Here is an 18,081-nt window from a genome sequence, read left to right as displayed (position 1 = left end):
TTTAACATGTTCATAAGTGATATTGGAAGTTGGCTTATGGGGAATGTTTGCTTTTTTACTTATGATACAAAAATTTGTAACAGGGTAGATGTTCCAGGAGGAGTTGATCAAATGAACTGTGATATTAATAAACTAGAGGACTGGTCAAATAAATGGGATCTGAAATTTAATGTTACCAAGAGCAAAATTATGCATATAGGATCCAAAAACCCAAAGGCCAATTATAGTCTCAATGGTACATTACTGACTGTAATTAAAGAAGAAAGGGATTTGGGAATTATTATTTCAGATGATTTAAAATTTGGTACACAATGCCGCAGTGCAGCCAGCAAGGCCAGTCAAATGCTTGGTTGCATTGGAAGAGGTTTTAGTAGCAGAAATAGCAAGGTTCTTATGCCACTTTACAGATCATTAGTTAGACCAAATATGGAATACTGTGTACAGTTCTGGAGACCATATCTTCAAAAAGATATAAATAAACTAGAAGCTGTCCAAAGGAGGGCTACTAAAATGGTACATGGTCTAAAATATAAAACGTACAAAGAAAGACTCTGTGATCTAAATATGTATAGTTTAGAGGATAGAAGGGAAAGAGGTGACATGATAGAAACCTTCAAATATATAAAGGGACTTAATAAAATAGAAGCTGAAAGCATTTTTCACAAAAAAAAATGCCAAAACAAGGGGTCACAATCTAAAGTTAGAGGGTGGTGGATTCATGGAATAAACTTCCATTTGAGGTGGTAAACACAAAGACTGTAAAGGAATTTAAAAATGCCTGGGACATGCATAAGGCTATCCTAAGGAAAAAGTAACATGTAATATGGGTAGACTTGATGGGCCTTTTTGGTTCTTATCTACCGTCAAATTTTATGTTTCTATAAGGTGATAAGTCTTACTTACACTGGGAGGGTTCTGTTATGTCTACCACTGGCATTTTCCCTTTTGCACCTGGTATCTGTAGTGTCCTTTACACGTACTGGTTGTACTTGGCATTTTCCATGAGTACTTCTACGCGTTACAGAACTCCAGACCTAAAACTATGAAAGCCGGTAGGGGACACAAATAGAACAATGCATTTCAGCCTGTAATGGTCTTTTTCAAGCTCCAGGAAACACCAAGTACAACCAGTACGTGTAACGGATGCTACAGGAAGGGGGGGGGGGTGGTGTTGTGTTTAGCTGTCTCTATTTGCATTCCATCTCATAGTCATGTATTCATGGGTATCTATTTTGTCTATTTTGAGGAAATTGTATCTCTCTAGTGTAAGTAAGTTTTCTACCTGTTGTTTCCAGGATGTTAGGTCTGGGACCTCCGAGGACTTCCACTTCTGTGGTATCATGATCTTGGCACTATTGATTATGATGTGTAAGAGTGATTTTTTTTGCCTCGTCTTTAAGGTTCGGAAGTTTGTGAAGTAGCAATATACTTGGTTCAATTTGGATATGTGCCAATAGGGTTTTGCCTATATGTGTTATTATATCTTGCCAGAAGGTACCCAATCTGTTACATACTCACCAAAGGTGAAGCATGTCAGCTGTCTCGCTGCACTCCCTCCAGCAGCAGTTGCTAGTATGTTTGTATATCTTTTGGAGTCGTACAGGGGTTAGATACCAGCGTGTTAAGAATTTGTAATTCATCTCTTGAATTCTGTCTGATGCTGATGCTATTTTATGGTTATGAAAAATTTGTGTCCAGTCTTTAGGGGTTATATTCATTGCTAGGTTGACCTGCCACTTAGGCTATATGATGGGGGGATCCTGATCCAGTGTCCAGTATTAGTTTGTATATTGATGATATTGTATGACGAGGGTAGTGTGTTAGTGTGCATAGACTTTCGAAGGCTGTTAGGAGGCGTGACATGTTGTGCTTTTGTTTATGGGTATTGAGGTTATGTGACAGTTGTGCATGAGTGAACTAAGATAGAGATGTATTGCCTATCTTATTTGCTAAATCCTGTCTTGTAAAAAGTTTCCAGCCTGGGACAATGCTCTTCAGTATGTAGTCAGTATGTGGGTGGCTTGGTGTTTCTGCTTTGATTTGTTGTAAAAATGAGAATTTAGAGTTATTAATTATCGGGGTCAAAGGTGCAGGTCTTGTAGTTAGATATGTACTTGTATTTATACAAAACTGCAAAACGTAATATCCAGAGAACAGAGGTACAGAAGCTTAATAGTAAGAAAGGCAACAATCTTAGCTTGGATCGACAAGAAACAAGATATCGACAAGATACAAACCATAGTAAATCGATCAAAGCATGCGGAACAAGAAGTACTATGCAAAGGCTTTGGGTTCTCACCAACTACCAATTTTGATTTATTCAAAACTATAACTGATGTCAACCGATTTGTGAGGACTCTAGTACTAAGAAAACATTTCTCTAATGTAGATGTTGTGGGTAATAAATGCCTGACCAATGATGAAATAAGCAATGTAACTGATATTAATACAACACCACATGAATTAATACCTGCACCAGATCTTGATCAACAAGTATCTTTAACATACACTGATAAAAGGTTAATTAACTCCCTAGTGGCAATGCGTGGTTAATCAAGTAGGGATACTGAAGATGTTCAGGTATATAAACAAGTAAATGAACATCTAAAAAATAAAAGTATGTTCTACCCGGTTCACGCACACAATTCCTACATAGAGCTATTTCAAGAAAAAACCCATACAGACTTGGTAAACTTACATGAGAAAATAAATGGCCCCACTTCACAACAAATAAAATATAACCTTAACTACAAAGAAAGAGTGGCACTAAGGGAATTGAAACAAAGAAAATTAATTTCAATTACCCCTGCAGACAAGGGAGGGCCAATAGTAGTCCAGTATATGACAGACTACTATAATGAAACAATGAATCAGCTTAAGGATGAGCAAACATACAATAGATTATCAAAAAATCCCACTACACAGTTCCAACATGAATTTAGGAATCTGATTGGGGTTTACACCTAGACATACTAGATAAATCTCTATGTGAATATCTTTATAATCCACATCCAAAAATAGCAAATTTTAGATTGGTACCTAAAATTCACAAAGACATAACTTCTCCCCAGGTAGGCCCATAGTGGCAGGTGAGGGGGTTACTGGGTGAACACCTTGGAGAGAAAATTTATTACAACCATATGTCCAGGACCTGCCAGGTTTTATTAAAGACACAACTGATATACTATTAAAACTAGAGAAGTTTAAATGGCACAGCAACTTCAAGTGATTACAATAGATGTCAGTTTATTATATTCCTGCATTCCCCACACGTTAGGAATTGAGGCAGTTAAATATTATCTTCTATTGAAGAGTATTTTTTCAAATAAACTAATTGACTTTATTTTGGAAGGCTTACGTTTTCTTCTGACACATAACTATTTACTGTTCTACTGAGAATTCTACCTCCAGACCTGTGGCAAAGCAATGGGGGCGAAAATTGCCGAGACATATGCAAACCTTTTCATGGGTTGGTTCGAGTCTTCATATATATTTGGCAATAAAAATATTTATTTCAATAATATCAAATTGTACGCAAGATATATTGATGATTTGATAATAATGTGGGATGGCACCTGTCTGGAGGCGGAGTCCTTCGTCGAGCAGCTAAATAGTAATAATGTCAATTTAAAATTTAAGTATACAATAAATGAAAAAAAGATGCAGTATTTAGATATACAGTACAAGTCACAGGTGGAGAAAACGTGACCACTGAACTTTATAGAAAAGAAACTACAGGGAACACAATATTATGGGCTGACTCTTGCCATCCTATGCATGTGACCAGGCCTATTTCCAAAGGACAACTAATAAGAATAACAACACTATATCCAAATATGATGAATACTCTCTAGATCTAGTACATCATTTAGAGGATAGAGGATTTAACAAAGAAACCATAATACAAATTAAGGGCAGAAGTGAGGCTACTAAATAGAAACAAACTTCTAAACAGAAAACATAAGAAAAAATATAAAGATGGGTGTAAAAGTAAAAACAAAACTAGACCTATCTATTTTGTTACTGCTTTCAGTAGACAATTTCACCAAATTACCAACATAATTAGAAACAATATGGCTATATTAAAATTAGATCCCCAGTTTGGCAATATCCTAGAAAAGGGCTAAAGAATTTGTTTCAAAAAGAGCACCCACTATAGGTACTGAACTGGTTAAAGGGATAGGAATGTTAAAATTAAACTTGCATGATTCAGATAGAGCATGTCATTTTAAAACACTTTTAAATTCACTTAGATTTTCAAATGTGCTTCGTTCTTTAGTATCCCTTGTTAAAAAATGAATACGCACATATCATACACTAGTGAGAGCTGCTGCTAATTGGTGCCTGCACACATTTGTCTCTTGTGATTGGCTAAATAGACATTTTCAACTTCCTGTCAGTAGTGCAATGCTGTCCCTAAAATAAAAATAATACATTTTCGGGGTTTACTATCCCTTTAACTATGTCTTCAATTCACAAAAACTGGGGTCTGAAACATGGCTTTCTAGAAAATACTTTTTCAAATGTGGGAGACATCCATGTATGACTTGTCCCTATGCAATTGTTGGTGACAGCTTTGTTTCAACAGCCAAAGGAGAAAACTATACCCTTAATTATAGATTCAATTGCTGCTCTAAATATGTGATATATTTGATCACCTGCAAAGTCTGTAATAAGCAATATACAGGTTGCACCAGTCGAAACCTGAAAGATAGGGTTAGAGAACATCTTTTATCTATCGAAAAAGATCCTCCCAAGACCCCTGTAGCAAAACATTTTGCTAAACATGAGGAAGGAAAAAAAAGCTTTACAATTTCAGGCTATAGACTTTATCCCATTTCAAATAAGAGGAGGTGACCAGTTCAAAAGACTCATTGATAAAGAAGTTCAGTGGATTTTTAAATTGATCACCAAGGAATCTGATGGTATAAATTTGAGATGGGACATTGACCTATACCAAGGCTAATAAAACATACATGTGGGTGCAACTTTGTAGAGATAGGAATGTATATACAGTATATTTCTTTGTTCTTATAAGGACTTCTCACCCTTCCATCTTGGTGCCCTTGTTTGCATGTCCGGCATTTCTGACAATATACTGTGGGTTTTTTTTACCTTTCAGCAAAATTATTGGTATTATTGCATGCCATACAAATTATTATTTGTCTATATGTATGCAGAGGTTATATTGTAGGTCCCAAATTATATGCAGGTTGATATAGTTGATTGCCTAATACTTTATACATTAAGTATAGATGATAATTTGAATATACAAAGAATGTGACATTATAATTTGTTTTCTCTGATTTCACAGCAAACTAGCTATATAAATTTGGCAGCAACTAATCATTTTGGAGGATCTATCTGTGGTTCATATCGCTACTTGCTATTGTAAATATTGAAAGATATATTTTTACACAGTTCTATATGTGTCACTTTTAAAATTATGTCTTTTGTATATAATTTATGTGTGAATTGTTTCTGTATTGCATTTGTAAATGGTGAACTACGCTATATATCCTGGAGTAGGAGTGTTGGCTCTTCTACTAGCTGATTGGCTAATGCACCTAAATGGGCGTACACAACTGAGCAACCAATTGACCTCCTTCAGGCTATCTTTGAAAAAGTGCCAGAATGACGTGAAACGCGTCAGCTGATGTAGGCACCTGTCCTGTTTGTACCTACACTCCTCTTCAGCATGTCCAGTGTATAGTAAGTTTTAAACGTATATGCCAATAAATGGGAAGTTTTATCCACACCACGATCCAAGCTAAGATTGTTGCCTCTCTTACTAATAAGCTTCTGTACCTCTGTTCTCTGGATATTACCTTTTGCAGTTTTGTATACGAGTGTGCACCAGGGATTCTTACAGGTGCTGCACATGCCTTAGCCGGGGAAGCAACGGCTGTTATCTGGAGTCGGCAGAAAGCAAAGTGAGTGACAGCTTTTCTTATTTCTATGTTTACTTGTATTTATAGTTTTGTCCCATTGTGTAAATAGTTCTGTCAATAATGGATACTTCTGGATTTTGTCTGGTCTATGTGATGGGTGTAGCCATGCCAGCCACCCAATGTTATCTGTTTGTAGTATTTCTCTATCTAGTTGAACGTATTGTTTATTGTTTGAGTCAAAGCTCCAGTCTATTATTCATTAAAATTAGGTTGCCAGTCTGTATCGTGTCACATCGGGGACTCCAATTCCTCCTTTGTCTCTAGGGAGGTACAGAGTATTTTTGGGGGATTCTGGGTTTGATTCCATTCCAGAGAAATTGTTCTATATTTCCCTGTAGCTGACTAAGGTAGTCTTTTGGTACAGGTATTGTATTGTACAGGTTTGGTATAGGTATGGTTTGAAGAACATATAGTATGCGTGGCAGAATGTTAATTTTAACAACATGAATTCTACCTACCCAAGAGAGTGATTTATTTTTCAAACTAGACAAGTCCCTTACATTGTTGTTTTGTAAGAGGCAGTAATTAGCAGCAAATAGGTATTGGGGTTCTTTAGTTAGGAGTATCCCTAGATATTTCAATTGTTAGTGTTGAATGTGTAGGTGGCATGTTTGTCTATAACATGTGTGGGGGTGGTGATATTAAGTAGCTCTAAATGGATAAGTTAAGATGGAAATTTGAAAGTTTGCCATAGTCAGTAAATGTTCTTAAAGGGACACTGAACCCAAAATTTTCATTCGTGATTCAGATAGAGCATGACATTTTAAGCAACTTTCTAATTTACTCCTATTATCAAAGTTTATTCATTCTCTTTGTATCTTTATTTGAAATGCAAGAATGTAAGTTTAGACCATTTTTGGTGAACAACCTGGCTTGTTCTTGCTGATTGGTGGATAAATTCATCCACCAATAAAAAAGTGCTTTCCACATACCGAACCAAAAAAAAAAAGCTTAGATGCCTTATTTTTCAAATAAAGATAGCAACAGAATGAAGAAAATTTGATAATAGGAGTAAATTAGAAAATTGCATGCTCTATCTGAATCACAAAATTTGGGTTCAGTGTCCCTTTAAGAGAACTGGTATTGAAGACTCTATCTCTGTCAGTGTAAGCAAGATGTCATCTGCATACATTGCCAGTTTGTACTCTGATTTTTGTGTGGTTATTCCCTTAATGCTAGGTTTAGATCTAATTTTGCATGCTAATACTTCGATGGACAGAGCAAACAGGATGGGCGACAAGGGACATCCTTGTTGTGTACCGTTTTTGATGTTAAATGATTCTGAAAGAATAGAATTGTTGTTGACTTTAGCGGTGGGATAGTTGTAGAGCGAGAATAGTCTATCAATAAAATGTTTTCCTATATTCATTTTAGACAGGGTGGCCCTGAGAAAATCCCAATCCACCCTGTCGAAGGGCTTTTCCGCATCTGTCGAGATAAGTGCTAAGGTTTGTTGGGTATTGCATGCAAATGTCATTAATTGTAATATTTTGAGGGTATTGTATCTAGCCTCTCTGCCTGGTATAAACCCTACTTGATCTGCTGCGAAAGTAATGGATTCAGTCTGTCTGCCATTATTCTTGCAAAAATTTTTATATCTGTGTTTAAAAGAAATATGGGTCTAAAGTTTCCTGGGGCATTGGGTGGCTTACTCGACTTTGGGAGAATGTTTTCGAATGAATATAAGCCTCTAGCATTGATTTAGGAAAGCCTTCTGCTGTGTCTAGGGAATTGAATAACATTGCGAGTTTAGGGGCTAAAATGTGTGCAAACTTTTATATTTGGTTCCATAACCATCAGGTCCTGGGCTTTTCCCTGTTGGTAAGGCCTTGATAGCTGTCATGATTTTGGTTGTTCTAATGGGTAAGTCTATATTGTCCAAGTATCTGTTGATAGCTTCCTTTTTGCTACTGTTTACCATTCGGTTTGTGTTTTCACCTGCAATGTTGTAGAGAGATGATTAGTATGAGCGGAATATCTCCGCTATTGAAGGGCTGTCACTTTGATGAGGCCCGTTTTAGATTTAAGGTGGTGTATGTGGGTTTTAAGTTGCTTACGCCAAAGAGTTCTAGTTAATAGCCTTCCTGCCTTGTTCCCTTGTTCATAGTATCTCTGCTGTAAGAGCAGAGCGCGTTTCTTTTGTTCTTGCTGTAGGAAAGCATTTAGGTCTTTCTTGGTTTGTGTGAGGTGGGTCATGAGATCAGCATTTTTAGGATCATTCTTATGTGTTTGTTCTATGTGTCGTAACTCTTTTAGTAGGGTTTCATACTTATTTTCTGCTTTACTAAGTTAGCTTTATGTTTTAGTAATTCCCCTCAAAGTACACATTTGCTTCCCATACATTGACCAAGTTAGTGTCCAGGGTGATATTTAATTGGAAGTATTCAGTCAGGTATTTTTTCTATTTTTGGTTTAATTAGTGTGTGGTCAAGTAGCCTGTCATCCTTTCACCATAAGAAGGGGATCGGGGGACTATCTGGCCATTCAATGAGGCAGGAGACTGGTGCGTGGTCAGACCAGGTCCTGGCTAAGATTGTGTGATGTTCACCTATACCTTTAAGGTATATACTCCTCCCATTTAACAACAACATACTTCTTGTTACTCATTGCTTGAATAATTTTGTTAGTCATAAGTACTACTGCTTCTGATCCAGAACCTGATTAATCTACTCTGAGTTTCCAACTCGTTCCACTAAGTTTCCTGACTCATGGGATTCATCTACCAAGTTAAGTTCTGAGAGTTTATTAACTTTTTGGGTTTTCTCCAGTTACCTTCTACATTGTTCCGTAGCGACAACGCTACTCCAGGATTCCCCTTCACATCAGCTGTTCGTCGGAGCTCTGCGTAGTGACTTACACGCAGACCGCTCAGACTGTGATGTCATCTGTCTCGCTTCGGATCCGGACCGCTCTGCAGCTGCAGCTTCTCTAACAGTCTTTATCGGATCAGCCAATAGAATGCGAGCTCAATCTGATTGGCTGATTGAATCAGCCAATTGGATTGAACTTGATTCTGATTGGCTGATTCCATCAGCCAATCAGAATTTTCCTACCTTAATTCTGATTGGCTGATAGAATCCTATCAGCCAATAGGAATTCGATGGATGCCATCTTGGATGACGTCCCTTAAAGGAACCGTCATTCGTCGGGAAGTCATCGGAAGAAGAAGATGGGTACGCGGTGGAGGTCTTCAAGATGGAGCCGGTCGTCATCGGATGAAGATAGAAGATGCCGCTTGGAAGAAGATGGTTGCTGGTCCGGATCTACTCTTCTTCCCGGATAGGATGAAGACTTTGGAGCCTCTTCTGGACTTCTTCAGCCGTCGCTTGATAGAAGACTTCAGCCAGATGATGGATGTCTAGCCCCCGCTTGGGCTTGGATGAAGATTTCGGAGCCTGGAACGATCGGTGATACCTGGCATGGTGAAGACAAGGTAGGAAGATCTTCAGGGGCTTAGTGTTAGGTTTATTTAAGGGGGGTTTGGGTTAGATTAGGGGTATGTGGGTGGTAAGTTGTAATGTTGGGGGGGGTATTGTATGTTTTTTTTTTACAGGCAAAAGAGCTGAATTCTTTGGGGCATGCCCCGCAAAGGGCCCTTTTAAGGGCTGGTAAGGTAAAAGAGCTTTGAACTTTTGTAATTTAGAATAGGGTAGGGCATTTTTTTATTTTGGGGGTCTTTGTTATTTTATTAGGGGGCTTAGAGTAGGTGTAATTAGTTTAAAATTGTTGTAATTTTTTTCTAATGTTTGTAAATATTTTTTTATTTTTTGTAACTTAGTTCTTTTTTATTTTTTGTACTTTAGTTAGTTTATTTAATTGTATTTATTTATAGGAATTGTATTTAATTTATTTATTGATAGTGTAGTGTTAGGTTTAATTGTAGATAATTGTAGGTAGTTTAATTTATTTATTGATAGTGTAGTGTTAGGTTTAATTGTAACTTAGGTTAGGATTTATTTTACAGGTATTTTTGTAATTATTTTAGCTAGGTAGCTATTAAATAGTTCTTAACTATTTAATAGCTATTGTACCTGATTAAAATAAATACAAAGTTGCCTGTAAAATAAATATTAATCCTAAAATAGCTACAATATAATTATAATTTATATTGTAGCTATATTAGGGTTTATTTTACAGGTAAGTATTTAGATTTAAATAGGAATAATTTATTTAATAAGAGTTAATTTATTTCGTTAGATAAACATTATATTTAACTTAGGGGGGTGTTAGTGTTAGGGTTAGACTTAGCTTTAGGGGTTAATACATTTATTATAGTAGCGGTGAGCTCCAATCGGCAGATTAGGGGTTAATTATTGTAGGTAGCTGGCGGCGACGTTGTGGGGGGCAGATTAGGAGTTAATAAATATAATATAGGGGTCGGCGGTGTTAGGGGCAGCAGATTAGGGGTACATAACTATAATGTATGTTGCGGCGGTATACGCAGCGGCAGATTAGGGGTTAATAATAATATGCAGGTGTCAGCGATAGCGGGGGCGGCAGATTAGGGGTTAATAAGTGTAAGGTTAGGGGTGTTTAGACTCGAGGTACATGTTAGAGTGTTAGGTGAAGACGTAGGAAGTGTTTCCCCATAGAAAACAATGGGGCTGTGTTAAGAGCTGAACGCTGCTTTTTTGCAGGTGTTAGGTTTTTTTTCAGCTCAAACTGCCCCATTGTTTTCTATGGGGATATCGTGCACGAGCACGTTTTTGAAGCTGGCCGCGTCCGTAAGCACCGCTGGTATCTAGAGTTGCAGTGGCGTTAAATTATGCTCTACGCTCCCTTTTTGGAGCTTAACGCACTGAAAACCCAGCTATTCTGTGAACTCTAAATACCAGCGGTATTTAAAAGGTGCGGGAGAAAAAAAGCACGCGTAGCTAACGCACCCCTTTGGCCGCCAAACTCTAAATCTAGCCGTAACAGACTAATTGCTGTTAAAGCATTACAGATTGAGACTTTCTTTAGTAAGTGCTAGGCCTATTGAATCTGTCATTATATAGTCAATTCGGCAGTATACTCTATGAGGATGGGAGTACAATGTGAAGTCCTTAGAGGTAGAGTGAAATGTGCGCCATGTGTCATGTAAAGCCAGTGATCTAAATTGGGTGTTTATATTTTTGATGTCCCTTTTGGGGACATTGGTGGAGCCCCCTGATGTGTCTATTTTGGGGTCGAGCGGGATATTAAAATAACCTCCAACTAATAAAGTGCCGTTCTACCTTCTGTGTCTTTTTCTATCTGTATAAGTTGAAAGAGTATGTTGTGTCTGATCAATATACCTACACCGCTCTTTCTGGTTGGGCCAGATGAGAAGTAGGCAGTTGTATATTTATACATCTAGGTTCCCTGCCCTTTTTGAATTGTGTTTCTTGGATTAGAATGATCGCTTCATTTTGTCTGTAAAGGTCATTGAGTATAATGTATCTTTTTTGTGAAGCATTAAATCCTTTTACTTTAACTGTGATAAGGTTTTTTGAGTGCGCTACAGGTGTCCGCTGCATATTGAAATGCGAAAATTTTACCACTTTGAGAGATCAAGAGTTAGTAACTTGTGGGGAATGCAGTGAAGTGATTTAAGCCTAGTTGGGGTTTGAGGGAAATGGGGGAGGGTATGGGATTTGGGCAGGGGTATGTGATGCAAGTTCCAGATCACTGGAATTTTTCAAGATAACACAATTGACTTTATAAAATGAATAGAAGTGCTTGAGAACAGTCGATATGTACTTTAACAGTTCAGAGTCTTCAAAAAGAAAGACCAAAAAATAAAAAGAAAGGAAGAAACAAGAAAAAACAAGAAAAATAACTATTGACTTCAATCAATAACAGTACAATATATTGCCAAAAAAGCAACGAGAAACAAAGTTAAGTACAACAGTTGAGGGTAGTGTCCTTCTCCCCACGGACAACATCTTGCTGGAGAGTAAATAAAGTACATTGGTGCTTATTTGAGCCATCAGGTGAGGTGTTTATATTTTGAATGGAGTACTCACTGTAGCAATCTTATTGTAGTAAGGTAAGTGTATCATGGGTGTGGTGTATAGCCCAGTGGGGTTGTCCTAGTATCTTTCTCTGTGGGTATATAAAGGTGGGTGGGGTTAATCTTGGTGTTTTGTGTCACAACCAGGTTATCTAAGGTGGATATTTGTATGACTCTAGGTTGATAACTGGTTCTGATTTGTGTAGACCTTGAGTTTATAGGTGAAGGTGTTGAGATGATGCTAAGGTTGTTTTGTATTCAGCTCCCATGTATGAGTTATGTTTTGCATAATCATCTTAAGTCCCATAAAGGAAAGGTAAAGTCTTATGCAATGTCCGTTTATCAAATAAGTAACAAAGGAATAAACTGGACTATCATACTCATCTGTCAGAGGTGAAGTCAGATCATCATCTGTACCAAGAGGAGTAGTTTTATCAGTGGTTGAAAGATTCCTTTTAAAGAGTCTCAAGTGTAAGGATATTGTTCTTGGTAGGGGTGTGATATTAAGGTAGTTCTGAAGTCTGTTCCTTGGTGTGTTGTTCCCTTGGAGTGGAGAATTTTGTTGAGACTTCGCAGGAGTCCGCAGGTGGTGAGTTTTGTATTTGTAGAGTTTCACAGAATGTTGACAGATCATCCATGTTATGTAAGGTGGCTGACTTGTCTCCTCTTGAGGCTGTAATGCTTACTGGGAATCCCCATCTGTATGGGATCTTTTGGGATCTCAGGACTGAAGTTATGAACTGTAATTCCCTACACTTTTTAATGTGGTAGGGCTCAAGTCTGCAAAGATTTTTATTGGAAAGCCCACGTGGGTTTTTTTATCTTGTGTGTCTTAGGATTTCTTCTTTATCCTGGTAAGTTGAGGAGTTTCACCACTACGTCCCGTGGCGGAGCTTTTGCTGGAGGCTTAGCTCTGAGGGCTCTGTGTGCTCATTCCATAACAATGTTTGGTGAATTGTTTGTGCCTTTTATGGTTCTGAAAAGGTCCTGTAAATAGCCTTATAGTGCTGCTGGTTGGATAGATTCTGGCACTCCTCTGATGCGCAGGTTATTCCTGTGCCCTCTGTTTTTGTAAAAGGTGGTGGATGGTTTCCTCCCGATTATATAGTAGCTGAGAGAGGTGTTGAATATCCTGTGTAGCAGTATTATGGCTAACTTCTAAGTTGGTAACTCTGTGATCAACTTTTTTTATCTCATTGAACATGTTATGCATGTCTGACATGGATTCTTTCATGTCATCTTTTGACACTTAGAGCTTTAGGTCATCCTTTATTATTTCATTAGAATTGCAGGGCTCTCTTAAGTTGTGTATCTGCGTCTCTTCTATAATGGTAGGTATGGATGTGGTAGTTGGAGGGTCTGGGACTGATGGTGAGGGTCCCTCTGTTTGCTTAAGATAGTGGTTGATCATCTTTGTTTTAGCTGGTGTCTCTAATTTTTGTTGTTTTTTTGGCTAGCATACCGGCGTGGGTCGGTAAAAGGTTGCTTTTGGTAGCGGTTGGTGGGAGAGCAGTGAATGTAACGTGATAGGTGTCCACTTATTTTAGAGGTATTTTTACCTTTAGCAGTAGTGAAAAGTCTGTGCTCCAAGTAATACATATTGTATACCTGGTAAACGTATCTTGTTGACACGTGGGATGCGTATAAGCTGATAGCAGGTTTTACACTGAGGGGAGTTGTGTGCAGTTTTGGAGTTGTGACCCTCTATTGGATGCTCTTGATGCCTACTGACAGATTGTAAGGTTATATTCCTTTTACACTAAGCCTGATAGGAGTGTTTGTGCCCAAAATAAATTAATATCTGTATAATTAGTGTTAGAGGGGTGCCTGCTATAACTCAGGTCTATGCCAAATCAAGAGTACACTCGGGCTTAAGTCTTGTAGGGTGATGTGGTGGTTCTTCTGTTTGCAGTAGACTGCGTTTAGGATTTTATGTTCCCTGATATCTGCCTCAGTAGCCCTCAATCATAGGTCTAATGTTGGAGTGGTCTGTGGGACTTTATGTGTCAGCAGGCATCCTTGTTGCGGGAGCTCAGAATTAAGGATGGCATGTGACTCATGTGTGCCGGGTGCCGTAGTTGGTTGCGGTTTACTGGCAGCATTGTGTCCCTCTGTGGATCTCTGTCAAGCTGATCGGCCGTTTATGTGTCTGTATAATCCGTTGGCTGTTCCTTAATATGCGGCTCAGTGTCTCCCTGCCGCACACTGTGTGTAATGACTGACCACCACTCAGGCCTGTTCCAGAGACGGAGCTCAGTTTCTAAGATTGCAGAGGCTTCAGATTACTGATCGCACGGTTCAGGACTTCTCCCTATGTTTACTGGCCCCACTGTGCAGTTTGGCTGTTGTTTTACCTGATGGCTTGTTATTAGATGTCGGGCTGGAGAATCAGGGCCTAGGAGCTAGATTAACATGCGGCCATCACACTGTGCGGCCAAACTCCGCCCCTATTTTCCTGTAATTCTATTCTGAAATTGTGAGCTTTTCAGTTGCTGTTAGAAATGGAAGTGCAGAACACTGTTATATTACACACAGCCATTGGCTGCAAACTATAGTGACCTATTTATAGCTGTCCCTAATTGGCCGCAGCAGAGAAGGTAACCTAAGTTACAACATGGTAGCACTCATTGTTTAAAAGAAACTAAAATTGTACACTTATTTTGACACTAAACAGCTAATGGAACTTTAAAAAATACATCTACAAGTTATTCTCAGACTAATCTTTTCTTTGATTGCATCATTCTATCTGACATTTATTTAGTGTTTAATGTCCCTTTAAAGCTGATCTGCTGAGGCTGTTGGCTACATTTAGTCGCTTTAGAGAGGGGGGAAAAAATGAGCAAAGCAGAAGACTACAAGGAAGGCAAGGCAAGTAAGCGGCCGGGGGGTTTAAATAATTAATTTTCCTTATTGTGTAACATTAAAGGGATATGAAATCCATAATATTTATTTTATGATTCAGATAGCGAATGTGATTTAAACAACTTTCTAATTTACTTCTATTATCAATTATTTTTGTTGAAAATCAGCGATGTATGCTTAGGAGCAGGCTCATTTCAGTATCAGTATATGGCAGCAGTTTTGCAAGAACTGTATCCATTTGCAAGAGCACTAGATGGCAGCACTGTTTCTTGCCATGTAGTGCTCCAGATGCCTACCTAGGTATCTTTTTAACAAAGAATATCATGGGAACTAGACAAATTTGATAATAGAAGTCGATAGGAAACTTTTTTTAAATGGTATGCTCTGTCTAAATCACAACATATTTTTGGGGGGTTTCATTTCCCTTTAATAACAGAACTATGCAACATTATAAACGATGTTTACTGTTCCTTTAATGTATATATTGCTTCTTTTTTTTGTCTCCATGCGTTCTACCTCTGATATCCACCAGGTGTCACCAAGCTCAGTTTTTATTGAAGTCGTTTTTTTATACTTTAATTTTGTTTAAAATACTGAATGTCATTTATTGTAATTATAAAATGTCTGCACAGTAGCCTGAAATTCTGATGCTCAAACAAACATTCACTTTACATCTTCAAGACTTCTGCATATTTCCATATACTGCTTCGTGTTACTGTAAACCTCTTTACTTACTGACGGCTTTTAAAGAACTGTACATTTTGTGTGTCCTTTCAGGGGTGTACTTAGGTTTTACGCAGCCTTAGACATCAAAATCGGCCAACCCACCCAGATTGATATATTTCTCTCATTTATATTTCTTGGGACTGATCGGTTAGTTTTTAAATTCTTGCTGTCAGCAATATGCTCACAGAGCACATTATTTCCACCAAAGTGAAGGGATTTAACTAACTCAATGCCTGTAATATATAAAAGACCAGCATTTAACCTTTATATTGCCTGCTCATCCAACCTTCTTACCTGGTGAGAACTCAAGGCAGTAGCTCAGGTTCATAGACCACCTTAGAGCCCAAACATAAAAGCTCACTCCAGACACCACAGGGACATGCTTAGCTACCCTATTTACCTCTATGTGAGTTAACACAATTGCAGGTTCTGTTTTGACCCACACAAATGATCACCTTACAAGGACATGCAACCACTCATGGGCAGACTCCTCTCTGTCAAAGGAAGGATCTCTTCTTGCAAGATATAGGCCTTCAAATAGGTTAAGCATACTTTATATTGCAAATGTGCTGAATAGCACACCCTTTACTTATTTGTCTATAAAAGCCAAAGTGACGAAGACCTACATCATGCGGTACGTATCTCACCATACTGCATAACGTAGATCTAAGTTGTAGATTAAGGAAGTCCCAGCTGTTTCGATTGTCAAGTGACATCCAAGAGCTGCTGTTGCGGAGCTATAGGCATCTGTCTTCATATTATAATGGAGCATGATCGGTGCTCTGTATCTATATGAAGGCAGATTGCCAGATCGTTAAAGGCATTGACACTGTGTGTCACCATCTGTAAAGACCATCTGCTGGTGCCGGCGGGAGGTGTGGGTGGGAAGGTGGGAGGCAGGTAGTTGGCCCAGCTTGGGATGAGCAGGACCTTACCCACAGAAAAAATGTTTGGGAGCAAGAGATTAGCATCCATAGTGTAAGGTACCGCCCAAAGGGAGAAGGAGGGATTGGGCCTATGCTGCCTAATAAAAATATAGGGGGAGGGAGACCCTACACTATTAAACATTAGTTTTGAAGGTAGAGGGAGGGATGGGGCCATACAATCTAAATAAATATAGGGGGAGGGAGACCCTACGCTCATACAGGGGGAGGTGAATCACTACAGAAAAATAAAAAAATATATATAGATAAAAATGATAAGTTTCTGGGCAAGGGGCATATATAGAAACAGAAGGAACCAGTAATAGTGCTTCCTTATATCACTGTAATAGGTTATTGCAGTGATCACAACATGGGGTCTAATATAATAAAAATAAAAAATCATTCCTGCCTGACAACCGCCAATTGCAATTTTGCTTCTAGTCAAGCAGGAGCGTTATTGTAAGCTATTTTTCAACCCATTAACCCTTTGATTGCAATCAATACATCTACAGATAAGCATCAATAAAGCAACAACTTTTTTTCAAAGTTACTTTATTATTTTTTTTCATTAAAAAGCTATTTGCCACCTATGGATTTATAGGTTTACAGAATTATGACTATTTGCCACCTACAGATTTACCGTCTACTGTCTTTTATTGTTTTGCTGACCAGTGAGAAGCCTGCTGACACTTCCTATTATCGGCCAGTAATTAGGTGCTCCACTAAGAGAAGCAAAAAATAATACAAAGCTTGTTTTTTTTTTTTTGTAACATTTTTATAATTCTCATCGGAGTTATTTTAGTGAGAGAGAGCGCAGAAGTAATCTGTACAATATTATACTACCAGATTTTGGTTTTCTTGCAGCAAGATATATACTATAGATTTGGCAAACTAAAAATGGCAAAAAGATTTTATAATGTGGAGGAGGCATGACAAAATTGTTAATGATACAGACTCTGAAATTGAACCCTCTGAATCAGAATACCATCCTAATTCAGACAGTGAGGAAACAATGAACACTGATGCCAAGTCCCATATCCCCCCCCCAAAAAAAAACAAAAAACAAAGGACCAATCTCTACAAGAGCAATTTAAAGAGTCTTGAGGTGACAATATAATTTGGAATCTACTCATTTTTACGGCGCTTAAATTTCTGATTTTACCAAGTCTGGTGGTATCAATGAAGACATAACTATTTTCAAACCAGCAGACTTTTTCAAAATATTTTTGTCAAATACTATATTAGAAGAAGTGTGGCGCACATGTGCAATTAGCGACCTTCTGATCACCACAAGCAATGGTAAACACATAAATCTAATTCTGAACATTTGCAAAGCCTAACATCAGAATCCAGATATTTGAAAAAAAAAAACATTTCACAAGGTAATTCACCTGTCTGGTCTCTCTCCAATCAAGACACTGAGTGCAACTATTTCTTATTTCTGTTGGGCTATCATGGAATTATTATTAAATGTCATTGTAATATTCCAATCTCTGTTTTTCTCCAAACCTTTTCACCCACTCTGCTGTGCTTCAAACCACTCCTCCCCCCCCTAAACATTCTTACCAGGCATGTCTACCCTCTTTCTCTTTCCACAGACTCACACCTAACATCAGATTTGCAAAGCCTAACATCAGACTCCAGA

Source organism: Bombina bombina, chromosome 5, assembly GCF_027579735.1.
Source record: "Bombina bombina isolate aBomBom1 chromosome 5, aBomBom1.pri, whole genome shotgun sequence".
NCBI lineage: Eukaryota > Metazoa > Chordata > Amphibia > Anura > Bombinatoridae > Bombina > Bombina bombina.
This window is presented reverse-complemented; position numbering follows the sequence as displayed.